General features: G+C 36.7%; 1 long non-coding RNA gene across 1 annotated transcript; it reads right to left on the bottom strand.

The window, feature by feature from the left end:
* Positions 1 to 8,506: 8,506 nt before the first annotated feature.
* On the bottom strand, positions 8,507 to 13,465 carry LOC113085675 (uncharacterized). Its single transcript, XR_003284374.1, has 3 exons — positions 12,676 to 13,465; positions 11,805 to 11,837; positions 8,507 to 8,593 (listed from the first exon to the last, which is right to left on the bottom strand). It is a non-coding gene; the product is annotated as an uncharacterized LOC113085675 (long non-coding RNA).
* Between the last annotated feature and the right edge of the window lie 2,206 nt (positions 13,466 to 15,671).

A 15,671-nucleotide genomic window follows, 5' to 3' on the forward strand; every position in this document is an offset into this window, starting at 1 on the left:
GACACCTCAGACAGAAAGAGAAGAAAACACGAGAGCTGCAGACGGCAAGCCAAACACACAGGCGCCATCTTTCCAACTTATTTCCAAATAACCTAATGGTTAAACCTAATAAAACTATGAAATTATAAATAAGTTTGTTTTTATTATTATTAGAGCACAAAGGCACACTATACACATCTGAATACTTTTGGTCTCCGCCATTTTTCTGCAAGCGAATGAACGCTATAGCGCTTTCACTGGAAAATAACTTGAGATCTGGGCTTCGGAGCGAGTTCGCAAAACATTTGATTCAGATCGGGACTCCGAAGCGCGTTTCGGGAATCATTTGATCGGGGCTTCGGAGCGAGTCCGCAAAACATTTGATTCAGATCGGGTCTCCGAAGCGCGTTTCGGGAATCATTTGATCGGGGCTTCTGAGCGAGTCCGCTAAACATTTGATTCAGATCGGGACTCCGAATCGCGTTTCGGGAATCATTTGATCGGGGCTTCTGAGCGAGTCCGCTAAACATTTGATTCAGATCGGGACTCCGAATCGCGTTTCGGGAATCATTTGATCGGGGCTTCGGAGCGAGTCCGCTAAACATTTGATTCAGATCGGGTCTCCGAAGCGCGTTTCGGGAATCATTTGATCGGGGCTTCTGAGCGAGTCCGCTAAACATTTGATTCAGATCGGGACTCCGAATCGCGTTTCGGGAATCATTTGATCGGGGCTTCTGAGCGAGTCCGCTAAACATTTGATTCAGATCGGGACTCCGAATCGCGTTTCGGGAATCATTTGATCGGGGCTTCGGAGCGAGTCCGCTAAACATTTGATTCAGATCGGGACTCCGAATCGCTTTTCGCGAATCATTTGAGATCAGGTCTTTCGAGCGGATTTGCAAAGCATTTGATTCTATCATGTAGGCTAGTACTAGATCAAGTTTTAATAAAGAGAAAAGATGTTTAGAGACAAATTTTTGTTAATAGCCTGTTAGTAATCCCACAATCCATAGCATCAGTAACTGTATAATTTAGTAAGGGAAAATTAAAACTAAATAGGATGAGTTTCAATTTTTATTTTATTTATGTAGCAATGGTCATCTTAACCTCTGTGCAGTGTTCAGGGTATTTCAGGACCCTAAATTAAATTCTAATTCATCTAAATGACATGACACTTAATGACTTTACCAAAACAGAAATTGGGATGTCTGATTGTATATTAGTGTAATAAAATCACACAGAATGTTCATATAGTGCTTTTGTTTAAAATTTTAATTTTAAATGTTTTCCAGTAAATGGCAGAAATCTGCCACTTAAGTATGGCAAATTTCTCATATGACCATGTATGAAAGCAAGAAATGTAGATATACTTTAAAGTTAACTACATGTTTATTTTGTATAAGCATTTCATTTAAACATGTAATACTTTTTTTCAAAAATGTAACATTTAAACAAATTCCATATCAACTGTATAGTAAAAACATTAAAGGAAGTGATGTTACAATTCATGATTGTCTAGATATTGGTGTTTTTAATTTCACCTCTTAAAGCACTTTCTTTTATCATTGCAAATATCAGTATTCAACATTTTGGGATTAAAACATCAAAACATTATGCATTTGTAATTGCAGGTTAAATGCATTTATATCTTGCATTAAACAGTGTGTGTAAACATCTGTCGGGGTCTCTAGAGAGCGATGTGTAGAGGATTAAAATGCTGATGTCACTAGCAGGTGTGTAGATGATGCTGATGTCACTAGCAGGTGTGTAGATGATGCTGATGTCACTAGCAGGTTGAGTAGATGATGCTGATGTCACTAGCAGGTGTGTAGATGATGCTGATGTCACTAGCACGTGTCAAGATGATGCTGATGTCACTAGCAGGTGTGTAGATGATGCTGATGTCACTAGCAGGTGTGTAGATGATGCTGATGTCACTAGCAGGTGTCAAGATGATGCTGATGTCACTAGCAGGTGTTTTTGCCAGCTCCTTTATTTATCCCATGCCTCAGTAAGAGCACTTAATTAACATAAAGCAAACAACAATACATGTATTATTTTGTGTTAAACATAAAATTTTAATAAAAACAACTCATTAATTTGGAAAGTTACTATCACATTTATGCAATAATATACCAGTTACTTAGAACATCAATTCAAAGTTAAATAACCTACAAACCATTATAAAATAATTTGAATTCTGCTTGTACAACAGATGTTTGTTCAACTGCTCGTATTTCATGTTGTGGATTTTATTGATAACTTTAAATGTCTTTGTTAATTTAGTGTGACTTAAGCCAGAAAGAGAGCAGTATAAAAGGGTGATGGCAAAAGTATAAAAACACCGCTTCACTAACCTGCTCGACTGTTAGCATAACTGCTACCATGTGCTACATTAAATGTATAACGTTACATCTAACAATACAAATAAAACATACTATATTTGATTAATGTCTATAGTTGCCGATAAGCTATTAATATAAGTTATCGTTTTAGTTAACACATTACACTCACCTGGGACTGGACGGCTGTTGTAATCGTGCTCCTGCACCATCAAGACATTTACTTCTCTGCACCACGAACATCCCGTTTTGACGCGTGATTTAACGTCTACGCAACTTTTCCACGCAAACCTGGAAGGCACAGCCCACTGTGCGAGATCGACCGTAATCCGGTTGGACACGGACCTAAACCTCCGTGAAGGGCTTAGCACACACTAAAGTACCTTTCCTCACAGTATAATTGTCGCCTCCTCCTCTCGCAGTATAGCCCAAATCAACGCTTTTTTTTTTTTTTCGTCGGTGGGAAAACTATGAAATTATAAATAAGTTTGTTTTTATTATTATTAGAGCACAAAGGCACACTATACACATCTGAATACTTTTGGTCTCCGCCATTTTTCTGCAAGCGAATGAACGCTATAGCGCTTTCACTGGAAAATAACTTGAGATCTGGGCTTCGGAGCGAGTTCGCAAAACATTTGATTCAGATCGGGACTCCGAAGCGCGTTTCGGGAATCATTTGATCGGGGCTTCGGAGCGAGTCCGCAAAACATTTGATTCAGATCGGGTCTCCGAAGCGCGTTTCGGGAATCATTTGATCGGGGCTTCTGAGCGAGTCCGCTAAACATTTGATTCAGATCGGGACTCCGAATCGCGTTTCGGGAATCATTTGATCGGGGCTTCGGAGCGAGTCCGCTAAACATTTGATTCAGATCGGGACTCCGAATCGCTTTTCGCGAATCATTTGAGATCAGGTCTTTCGAGCGGATTTGCAAAGCATTTGATTCTATCATGTAGGCTAGTACTAGATCAAGTTTTAATAAAGAGAAAAGAGGTTTAGAGACAAATTTTTGTTAATAGCCTGTTAGTAATCCCACAGTCCATAGCATCAGTAACTTTATAATTTAGCAAGGGAGAATTAAAACAAAATAGGATGAGTTTCAATTTTATTTTCTGTAGCAATGGTCATCTTAACCTCTGTGCAGTGTTCAGGGTATTTCAGGACCCTAAATTAAATTCTAATTCATCTAAATGACATGACACTTAATGACTTTACCAAAACAGAAATTGGGATGTCTGATTGTATATTAGTGTAATAAAATCACTCCGAATGTTCATATAGTGCTTTTGTTTAAAATTGTAATTTTAAATGTTTTCCAGTAAATGGCAGAAATCTGCCACTTAAGTATGGCAAATTTCTCATATGACCATGTATGAAAGCAAGAAATGTAGATATACTTTAAAGTTAACTACATGTTTATTTTGTATAAGCATTTCATTTAAACACGTAATACTTTTTTCAAAAATGTAACATTTAAACAAATTCCATATCAACTGTATAGTAAAAACATTAAAGGAAGTGATGTTACAATTCATGATTGTCTAGATATTGGTGTTTTCTTTCACTTTCTTTTATCATTGCAAATATCAGTATTCAACATTTTGGGTCTAAAACATCAAAACATTATGCATTTGTAATTGCATGTTAAATGCATTTATATCTTGCATTAAACAGTGTGTGTAAACATCTGTCGGGGTCTCTAGAGAGCGATGTGTAGAGGATTAAAATGCTGATGTCACTAGCAGGTGTGTAGATGATGCTGATGTCACTAGCAGGTGAGTAGATGATGCTGATGTCACTAGCAGGTGTGTAGATGATGCTGATGTCACTAGCAGGTGTGTAGATGATGCTGATGTCACTAGCAGGTGTGTAGATGATGCTGATGTCACTAGCAGGTGTGTAGATGATGCTGATGTCACTAGCAGTTGTGTATATGATGCTGATGTCACTAGCACGTGTCAAGATGATGCTGATGTCACTAGCAGGTGTTTTTGCCAGCTCCTTTATTTATCCCATGCCTCAGTAAGAGCACTTAATTAACATAAAGCAAACAACAATACATGTATTATTTTGTGTTAAACATAACACTTTAATAAAAACAACTCATTAATTTGGAAAGTTACTATCACATTTATGCAATAATATACCAGTTACTTAGAACATCAATTCAAAGTTAAATAACCTACAAACCATTATAAAATAATTTTAATTCTGCTTGTACAACAGATGTTTGTTCAACTGCTCGTATTTCATGTTGTGGATTTTATTGATAACTTTAAATGTCTTTGTTAATTTAGTGTGACTTAAGCCAGAAAGAGAGCAGTATAAAAAGGTGATGACAAAACTATAAAAACACTGCTTCACTAACCTGCTCGACTGTTAGCATAACTGCTGCCATGTGCTACATTAAATGTATAACGTTACATCTAACAATACAAATAAAACATACTATATTTGATTAATGTCTATAGTTACTGATAAGCTACTAATATAAGTTATCGTTTTAGTTAACACATTACACTCACCTGGGACTGGACGGCTGTTGTAATCGTGCTCCTGCACCATCACGACATTTACTTCTCTGCACCACAAACATCCCGTTTTGACGCGTGGTTTAACGTCTCCGCAACTTTTCCACGCAAACCTGGAAGGCACAGCCCACTGTGCGAGATCGACCGTAATCCGGTTGGACACGGACCTAATCCTCCGTGAAGGGTTTAGCACACACTAAAGTACCTTTCCTCACAGTATAATTGTCCCCTCCTTCTCTCGCAGTATAGCCCAAATCAACGCTTTTTTTATTTTTCGTCGGTGGGAAAACTATGAAATGATAAATAAGTTTGTTTTTATTATTATTAGAGCACAAAGGCACACTATACACATCTGAATACTTTTGGTCTCCGCCATTTTTCTGCAAGCGAATGAACGCTATAGCGCTTTCACTGGAAAATAACTTGAGATCTGGGCTTCGGAGCGAGTTCGCAAAACATTTGATTCAGATCGGGACTCCGAAGCGCGTTTCGGGAATCATTTGATCGGGGCTTCGGAGCGAGTCCGCAAAACATTTGATTCAGATCGGGTCTCCGAAGCGCGTTTCGGGAATCATTTGATCGGGGCTTCGGAGCGAGTCCGCTAAACATTTGATTCAGATCGGGTCTCCGAAGCGCGTTTCGGGAATCATTTGATCGGGGCTTCTGAGCGAGTCCGCTAAACATTTGATTCAGATCGGGACTCCGAATCGCGTTTCGGGAATCATTTGATCGGGGCTTCTGAGCGAGTCCGCTAAACATTTGATTCAGATCGGGACTCCGAATCGCGTTTCGGGAATCATTTGATCGGGGCTTCGGAGCGAGTCCGCTAAACATTTGATTCAGATCGGGACTCCGAATCGCTTTTCGCGAATCATTTGAGATCAGGTCTTTCGAGCGGATTTGCAAAGCATTTGATTCTATCATGTAGGCTAGTACTAGATCAAGTTTTAATAAAGAGAAAAGATGTTTAGAGACAAATTTTTGTTAATAGCCTGTTAGTAATCCCACAATCCATAGCATCAGTAACTGTATAATTTAGTAAGGGAAAATTAAAACTAAATAGGATGAGTTTCAATTTTTATTTTATTTATGTAGCAATGGTCATCTTAACCTCTGTGCAGTGTTCAGGGTATTTCAGGACCCTAAATTAAATTCTAATTCATCTAAATGACATGACACTTAATGACTTTACCAAAACAGAAATTGGGATGTCTGATTGTATATTAGTGTAATAAAATCACACAGAATGTTCATATAGTGCTTTTGTTTAAAATTGTAATTTTAAATGTTTTCCAGTAAATGGCAGAAATCTGCCACTTAAGTATGGCAAATTTCTCATATGACCATGTATGAAAGCAAGAAATGTAGATATACTTTAAAGTTAACTACATGTTTATTTTGTATAAGCATTTCATTTAAACATGTAATACTTTTTTTCAAAAATGTAACATTTAAACAAATTCCATATCAACTGTATAGTAAAAACATTAAAGGAAGTGATGTTACAATTCATGATTGTCTAGATATTGGTGTTTTTAATTTCACCTCTTAAAGCACTTTCTTTTATCATTGCAAATATCAGTATTCAACATTTTGGGATTCAAACATCAAAATATTATGCATTTGTAATTGCAGGTTAAATGCATTTATATCTTGCATTAAACAGTGTGTGTAAACATCTGTCGGGGTCTCTAGAGAGCGATGTGTAGAGGATTAAAATGCTGATGTCACTAGCAGGTGTGTATATGATGCTGATGTCACTAGCACGTGTCAAGATGATGCTGATGTCACTAGCAGGTGTTTTTGCCAGCTCCTTTATTTATCCCATGCCTCAGTAAGAGCACTTAATTAACATAAAGCAAACAACAATACATGTATTATTTTGTGTTAAACATAACACTTTAATAAAAACAACTCATTAATTTGGAAAGTTACTATCACATTTATGCAATAATATACCAGTTACTTAGAACATCAATTCAAAGTTAAATAACCTACAAACCATTATAAAATAATTTTAATTCTGCTTGTACAACAGATGTTTGTTCAACTGCTCGTATTTCATGTTGTGGATTTTATTGATAACTTTAAATGTCTTTGTTAATTTAGTGTGACTTAAGCCAGAAAGAGAGCAGTATAAAAAGGTGATGGCAAAACTATAAAAACACTGCTTCACTAACCTGCTCGACTGTTAGCATAACTGCTGCCATGTGCTACATTAAATGTATAACGTTACATCTAACAATACAAATAAAACATACTATATTTGATTAATGTCTATAGTTACTGATAAGCTACTAATATAAGTTATCGTTTTAGTTAACACATTACACTCACCTGGGACTGGACGGCTGTTGTAATCGTGCTCCTGCACCATCACGACATTTACTTCTCTGCACCACAAACATCCCGTTTTGACGCGTGGTTTAACGTCTCCGCAACTTTTCCACGCAAACCTGGAAGGCACAGCCCACTGTGCGAGATCGACCGTAATCCGGTTGGACACGGACCTAATCCTCCGTGAAGGGTTTAGCACACACTAAAGTACCTTTCCTCACAGTATAATTGTCCCCTCCTTCTCTCGCAGTATAGCCCAAATCAACGCTTTTTTTATTTTTCGTCGGTGGGAAAACTATGAAATGATAAATAAGTTTGTTTTTATTATTATTAGAGCACAAAGGCACACTATACACATCTGAATACTTTTGGTCTCCGCCATTTTTCTGCAAGCGAATGAACGCTATAGCGCTTTCACTGGAAAATAACTTGAGATCTGGGCTTCGGAGCGAGTTCGCAAAACATTTGATTCAGATCGGGACTCCAAATCGCGTTTCGGGAATCATTTGATCGGGGCTTCGGAGCGAGTTCGCAAAACATTTGATTCAGATCGGGACTCCGAAGCGCGTTTCGGGAATCATTTGATCGGGGCTTCGGAGCGAGTCCGCTAAACATTTGATTCAGATCGGGTCTCCGAAGCGCGTTTCGGCCAGCAAGCAATTTTGCGTCTAATAGACGTCTAATAGCCGTCTAAACACAGCCGAGACGTCTAGGCTAAATCGAGGCTAATTTTGGGCTGTCAGTGAAAATCTAATAGACGTCTAAACATACCCCAAGAATAGACAGCTATTAAATGACTACATATATACGTCTAATAGATGTCTAACCATAGCCCAAGAATAGACAATCAGACAGCTATTGAACGACTATATTTATACGTCCAATAGACGTCTAAACATAGCCCAAGAATAGACTAGTCATCAATTAGACCGCTAAACAACTACATACGTCTAATAAACAGGCAATATGGGTCTAGGCTAAAACAAGGCTGATTTTGGGCTGTCAGTGAAAATCTAATAGACGTCTAACCATAGCCCAAGAATAGACTAGTCATCCATTACACTACATATACATGTAATAGACAACAAAAAGAGGCATAAGGATTCTTTTCACTCAAATATAACAGGTTCTCATAAATTAAAATCCATCCAAACTAATTGAATATAAAGGGATTTATTTTGAACAATTATATAGACAACAACAACTTGGACAACATTCAAACATAAAAATGAACAAATAAAACATTGGAAAAATATGTAAAACAATTAATTTCTAAGAATTAACTGTTTACTTTAGATCCATAACCCCCACCCCTGCCCTCCCTGGTGCTTGTTTGAAATGATTAGAAATAGCATTTTTTATTTCACATTCCATAGCTGATGGAAAGCTGGTCATCACTGCGTCTGCCAAATGAGAAAAAGGAAAGAATTATTGCTCAAAAAAAACATTGTTGACAATCCTTTTTAACTAATTAGTCAATCACTTTTGCTAGGATGATTTAATAGATAGAGTTAACAGAATATAGATTGAGACTATATAATTTATATCAATATAGACAATAATTTATATCAATATTATAATAAATATCAATAATTGAACATTTTTGCTCGCTTAGTGGTGATGCAATACGGCGTGTAACGATACGCATATTGAACAATTCTGTACAAGGCATATATATATATATATATATATATATATATATATACAGTATTGTTCAAAATAATAGCAGTACAATGTGACTAACCAGAATAATCAAGGTTTTTAGTATATTTTTTATTGCTACGTGGCAAACAAGTTACCAGTAGGTTCAGTAGATTCTCAGAAAACAAATGAGACCCAGCATTCATGATATGCACGCTCTTAAGGCTGTGCAATTGGGCAATTAGTTGAATTAGTTGAAAGGGGTGTGTTCAAAAAAATAGCAGTGTGGCATTCAATCACTGAGGTCATCAATTTTGTGAAGAAACAGGTGTGAATCAGGTGGCCCCTATTTAAGGATGAAGCCAACACTTGTTGAACATGCATTTGAAAGCTGAGGAAAATGGGTCGTTCAAGACATTGTTCAGAAGAACAGCGTACTTTGATTAAAAAGTTGATTAGAGAGGGGAAAACCTATAAAGAGGTGCAAAAAATGATAGGCTGTTCAGCTAAAATGATCTCCAATGCCTTAAAATGGAGAGCAAAACCAGAGAGACGTGGAAGAAAACGGAAGACAACCATCAAAATGGATAGAAGAATAACCAGAATGGCAAAGGCTCAGCCAATGATCACCTCCAGGATGATCAAAGACAGTCTGGAGTTACCTGTAAGTACTGTGACAGTTAGAAGACGTCTGTGTGAAGCTAATCTATTTTCAAGAATCCCCCGCAAAGTCCCTCTGTTAAAAAAAAGGCATGTGCAGAAGAGGTTACAATTTGCCAAAGAACACATCAACTGGCCTAAAGAGAAATGGAGGAACATTTTGTGGACTGATGAGAGTAAAATTGTTCTTTTTGGGTCCAAGGGCCACAGGCAGTTTGTGAGACGACCCCCAAACTCTGAATTCAAGCCACAGTACACAGTGAAGACAGTGAAGCATGGAGGTGCAAGCATCATGATATGGGCATGTTTCTCCTACTATGGTGTTGGGCCTATTTATCGCATACCAGGGATCATGGATCAGTTTGCATATGTTAAAATACTTGAAGAGGTCATGTTGCCCTATGCTGAAGAGGACATGCCCTTGAAATGGTTGTTTCAACAAGACAATGACCCAAAACACACTAGTAAACGGGCAAAGTCTTGGTTCCAAACCAACAAAATTAATGTTATGGAGTGGCCAGCCCAATCTCCAGACCTTAATCCAATTGAGAACTTGTGGGGTGATATCAAAAATGCTGTTTCTGAAGCAAAACCAAGAAATGTGAATGAATTGTGGAATGTTGTTAAAGAATCATGGAGTGGAATAACAGCTGAGAGGTGCCACAAGTTGGTTGACTCCATGCCACACAGATGTCAAGCAGTTTTAAAAAACTGTGGTCATACAACTAAATATTAGTTTAGTGATTCACAGGATTGCTAAATCCCAGAAAAAAAAAATGTTTGTACAAAATAGTTTTGAGTTTGTACAGTCAAAGGTAGACACTGCTATTTTTTTGAACACACCCCTTTCAACTAATTGCCCAATTGCACAGCCTTAAGAGCGTGCATATCATGAATGCTGGGTCTTGTTTGTTTTCTGACAATCTACTGAACCTACTGGTAACTTGTTTGCCACGTAGCAATAAAAAATATACTAAAAACCTTGATTATTCTGGTTAGTCACATTGTACTGCTATTATTTTGAACAAGACTGTATATATATATATATATATATATATATACACACACACATATATAGGCTATATAGACACACACATATACATATATATCTGACATTTTCTTCTCGAATGTTCATTTTTATCAAGCTCATATATGCAAGTTCTGTAATTTCACTTAAATGGCAATGAAAATGACCTATTAATTTTCAGCGAGAGCATTAACTCGATCTCTCAAGCGACGCCATTCTCTTAGATATTTGGGATCCATAACTTCTGAATATGGAAATAAAATTAACATTATAATTGATTATGTAACACTGTTATCCCAAGACATGTCTGACTACTACCATAATGTGTTTTGAAACTGAAATACAGTATTTTTTTTATCATTCTAATGAAGGTGAAAACAGATTTTATTTTCATTTCTACTTTAGTTCTTCCCTCAAGTTTAAAGGGATAGTTCACTTTGAAATTAAATTTTGGTATGTTTTAGCTTACCTTAAGGACGTCCAAGATGTAGGTGTCTTTGTTTCCGCAGTAGTTTCAATTTTTTAGGTCAAACTATTCTTGTCTGTCAGTCATATAATGCAGGTCTATGGTCACCACCTAAAAAGGCCATGCACAGAGAAGTCCAAATTAAACAATTCCCCATCGTAAGTACACATTGATGGACTAAGACACGAAACGAGCAGTCTGTGTGAGAAAATGAACAGTATTTATATCGTTTTTACCTCTTGTACACAGCCACGTCCAAGTGATATGAGGGCTCGCGTGCTTCCAGGTGTGTGATGCGTCCGCGTTCTGGCTTAATTTGCGCAAGCGCCGCACTTAGACTAAGCCAGCCCAGAATGCGCACACACCGAAGCACGCGCGCCCTCAGATCACTTCGACGTTGCTGTGTTATAAGAGGTAAAACGATATAAATACTGCTCGTTTTCTGACACAAACCGCTCGTTTCGTGTCTTAGGCTATCAGTGTGTATGGTGGGGAATTGTTTAATTTGGACTTCTCTGTGCATGCTCTTTCAGGTGGTGACCATATAGACCTGCATTATATGACTGACAGACAAGAACAGTTTGACCTAAAAATATAAAAATTGAAACTACTGCGGAAACAAAGACACCTACATCTTGGATGCCCATAAGGTAAGCTTAAACATATCAAAATTTAATTTCAAAGTGAACTATCATTATAAATCATTCTTTATCACTTACTCATACAACTCTAATAAACATAAAAAATACTTATAGGCGTAGTTCACTTAAAAAAAAAAAATAAAAAAATAAAAAACAACAACATGTAATCATTTACTCACTTTCACTTGGTTCCAAACCTGTATGGCTTTCTTCTGTTGAACACACACAAAAAAATATATTTTGATGAATGTTGGTAACAAGACATTTAATGGTAGTCACTGACAAGTGTTCTGTATATTCAATTGCTGTACTTTGTTGACTGATTGCAGGATAATTTCCAATAAACAGTGTCTTTAAATCAAATAAAGTGGATTACATCACTCCAGTTCTGAGGTTTTTACACTGGCTATCTGTCTGTCAAAAAATATCCAAAAACTACAGTTGGTTATTAAATTAACATTTTAAGGCCAAAGTAAATTTCTAATCTTCTGATGCACTATGAACCATCCAGAGCAGACCTCTCAGGACATCTGGGACAGTAGCCAGCTACTTTTATATCTCCAAAGTCAAAACAAAACATGGAGAAGCAGCATTCAAATTTATATCTGAAACAAATTCACTGAAAACTGAATGTATGCTGCATATTTTAATTATTTACAGACTAGTTTAAAGACTTTATGTTTGCCACTACCTTTTATTAAATGGAGAGGATTTTTTTCTTTTTTATTTCTTTTCATGTTGCACTATGCTGCTGTTAAATTTTATGTAAAGTACTTACAGAATTTGCTTTAAATCAACTCTAATTTAAATACAAATAAATACTGGTATCTTTATAATAATAAAAAAATAGTAATGATAAGTTTCATAGTTTCATGCTTACCACATTCATTGAATTTAGATACATTTGCAATAACACGTGCAAGGTAACATTAACTTTTTGGAGAAAAGTAGTACTCTGCAATGTTAATGTTAAAATGTCACGGTTTCTACACATTATAACAGCTAACTAATTTAAACAATAAACATATCAAAAATAACACGCATACTTACAAGATCGAAGTAGAAATGTGAAGGTTTTCACTCAGACTGTTGCTCACCCGTTGCACTCCGACAGCTGCCTCGTGTAAAATAAAATGGCGGAAATGTTTATCGCGAGATTTGGCTTAAGTGATCTAGTCACGCAATGGCATTAGTTCCAGTAGACATGTCTCAGTAGTGTTTCAATTGTGCCATCTAGCGGTTGGGAAATGCAATTGCATTTGATTAGATATTTTTATCGTAGATTGTGTATGAATGTTTGACAGAAAATATATATTAAGCTGTGTAAGCGAAAACATTTCAAAGACTAATATTCTAGGTCGCTGGTCTATATCTGAGCCCAGATTGCAATAATTTCGCCAGGTGGGCTAAAGCAGACCGCATATAGCCCGTCCAATTCGGAGCTAAATCGTGATCTACCATGCCGTGAAATGACGTATTGAACCTTGATATCATACCAATGCGAACATGATTGAATATTAACCATTTCATGCACTGCCTGGCAAAAAAATACAATTAATCAGTTTTGACAAAAAGTGGGCTACAATAGCCGGGTCTGAATACGAGCTAAATCGTGGCTACGCACAGCCTACACATATAACATGTAAAATAAAGTAAACCAAACAACTTGTAATCACGTTAGACTCTGCGTACATGATGGAATATCATACATCTCACAAGTTATTTTGCAAAAAAAATACATTTATCCAGATTAAATGTTATTTGGGCTAAAAGTGGGTTACACATAGCCGGACTATATCTGGTCTATATTTAACCCAGACGTTGAAATGACGGCTATTGCTTGCTGAGCGAGTCCGCTAAACATTTGATTCAGATCGGGACTCCGAATCGCGTTTCGGGAATCATTTGATCGGGGCTTCTGAGCGAGTCCGCTAAACATTTGATTCAGATCGGGACTCCGAATCGCGTTTCGGGAATCATTTGATCGGGGCTTCGGAGCGAGTCCGCTAAACATTTGATTCGGATCGGGACTCCGAATCGCTTTTCGCGAATCATTTGAGATCAGGTCTTTCGAGCGGATTTGCAAAGCATTTGATTCTATCATATAGGCTAGTACTAGATCAAGTTTTAATAAAGAGAAAAGATGTTTAGAGACAAATTTTTGTTAATAGCTTGTTAGTAATCCCACAATCCATAGCATCAGTAACTGTATAATTTAGTAAGGGAAAATTAAAACTAAATAGGATGAGTTTCAATTTTTATTTTATTTATGTAGCAATGGTCATCTTAACCTCTGTGCAGTGTTCAGGGTATTTCAGGACCCTAAATTAAATTCTAATTCATCTAAATGACATGACAATTAATGCCTTTACCAAAACAGAAATTGGGATGTCTGATTGTATATTAGTGTAATAAAATCACACAGAATGTTCATATAGTGCTTTTGTTTAAAATTTTAATTTTAAATGTTTTCCAGTAAATGGCAGAAATCTGCCACTTAAGTATGGCAAATTTCTCATATGACCATGTATGAAAGCAAGAAATGTAGATATACTTTAAAGTTAACTACATGTTTATTTTGTATAAGCATTTCATTTAAACATGTAATACTTTTTTTCAAAAATGTAACATTTAAACAAATTCCATATCAACTGTATAGTAAAAACATTAAAGGAAGTGATGTTACAATTCATGATTGTCTAGATATTGGTGTTTTTAATTTCACCTCTTAAAGCACTTTCTTTTATCATTGCAAATATCAGTATTCAACATTTTGGGATTAAAACATCAAAACATTATGCATTTGTAATTGCAGGTTAAATGCATTTATATCTTGCATTAAACAGTGTGTGTAAACATCTGTCGGGGTCTCTAGAGAGCGATGTGTAGAGGATTAAAATGCTGATGTCACTAGCAGGTGTGTAGATGATGCTGATGTCACTAGCAGGTGTGTAGATGATGCTGATGTCACTAGCAGGTTGAGTAGATGATGCTGATGTCACTAGCAGGTGTGTAGATGATGCTGATGTCACTAGCACGTGTCAAGATGATGCTGATGTCACTAGCAGGTGTGTAGATGATGCTGATGTCACTAGCAGGTGTGTAGATGATGCTGATGTCACTAGCAGGTGTCAAGATGATGCTGATGTCACTAGCAGGTGTTTTTGCCAGCTCCTTTATTTATCCCATGCCTCAGTAAGAGCACTTAATTAACATAAAGCAAACAACAATACATGTATTATTTTGTGTTAAACATAAAATTTTAATAAAAACAACTCATTAATTTGGAAAGTTACTATCACATTTATGCAATAATATACCAGTTACTTAGAACATCAATTCAAAGTTAAATAACCTACAAACCATTATAAAATAATTTTAATTCTGCTTGTACAACAGATGTTTGTTCAACTGCTCGTATTTCATGTTGTGGATTTTATTGATAACTTTAAATGTCTTTGTTAATTTAGTGTGACTTAAGCCAGAAAGAGAGCAGTATAAAAGGGTGATGGCAAAAGTATAAAAACACCGCTTCACTAACCTGCTCGACTGTTAGCATAACTGCTACCATGTGCTACATTAAATGTATAACGTTACATCTAACAATACAAATAAAACATACTATATTTGATTAATGTCTATAGTTGCCGATAAGCTATTAATATAAGTTATCGTTTTAGTTAACACATTACACTCACCTGGGACTGGACGGCTGTTGTAATCGTGCTCCTGCACCATCACGACATTTACTTCTCTGCACCACAAACATCCCGTTTTGACGCGTGGTTTAACGTCTCCGCAACTTTTCCACGCAAACCTGGAAGGCACAGCCCACTGTGCGAGATCGACCGTAATCCGGTTGGACACGGACCTAATCCTCCGTGAAGGGTTTAGCACACACTAAAGTACCTTTCCTCACAGTATAATTGTCCCCTCCTTCTCTCGCAGTATAGCCCAAATCAACGCTTTTTTTATTTTTCGTCGGTGGGAAAACTATGAAATGATAAATAAGTTTGTTTTTATTATTATTAGAGCACAAAGGCACA

This window comes from Carassius auratus, unplaced genomic scaffold (genome assembly GCF_003368295.1).
Source record: "Carassius auratus strain Wakin unplaced genomic scaffold, ASM336829v1 scaf_tig00042157, whole genome shotgun sequence".
Taxonomy (NCBI): domain Eukaryota; kingdom Metazoa; phylum Chordata; class Actinopteri; order Cypriniformes; family Cyprinidae; genus Carassius; species Carassius auratus.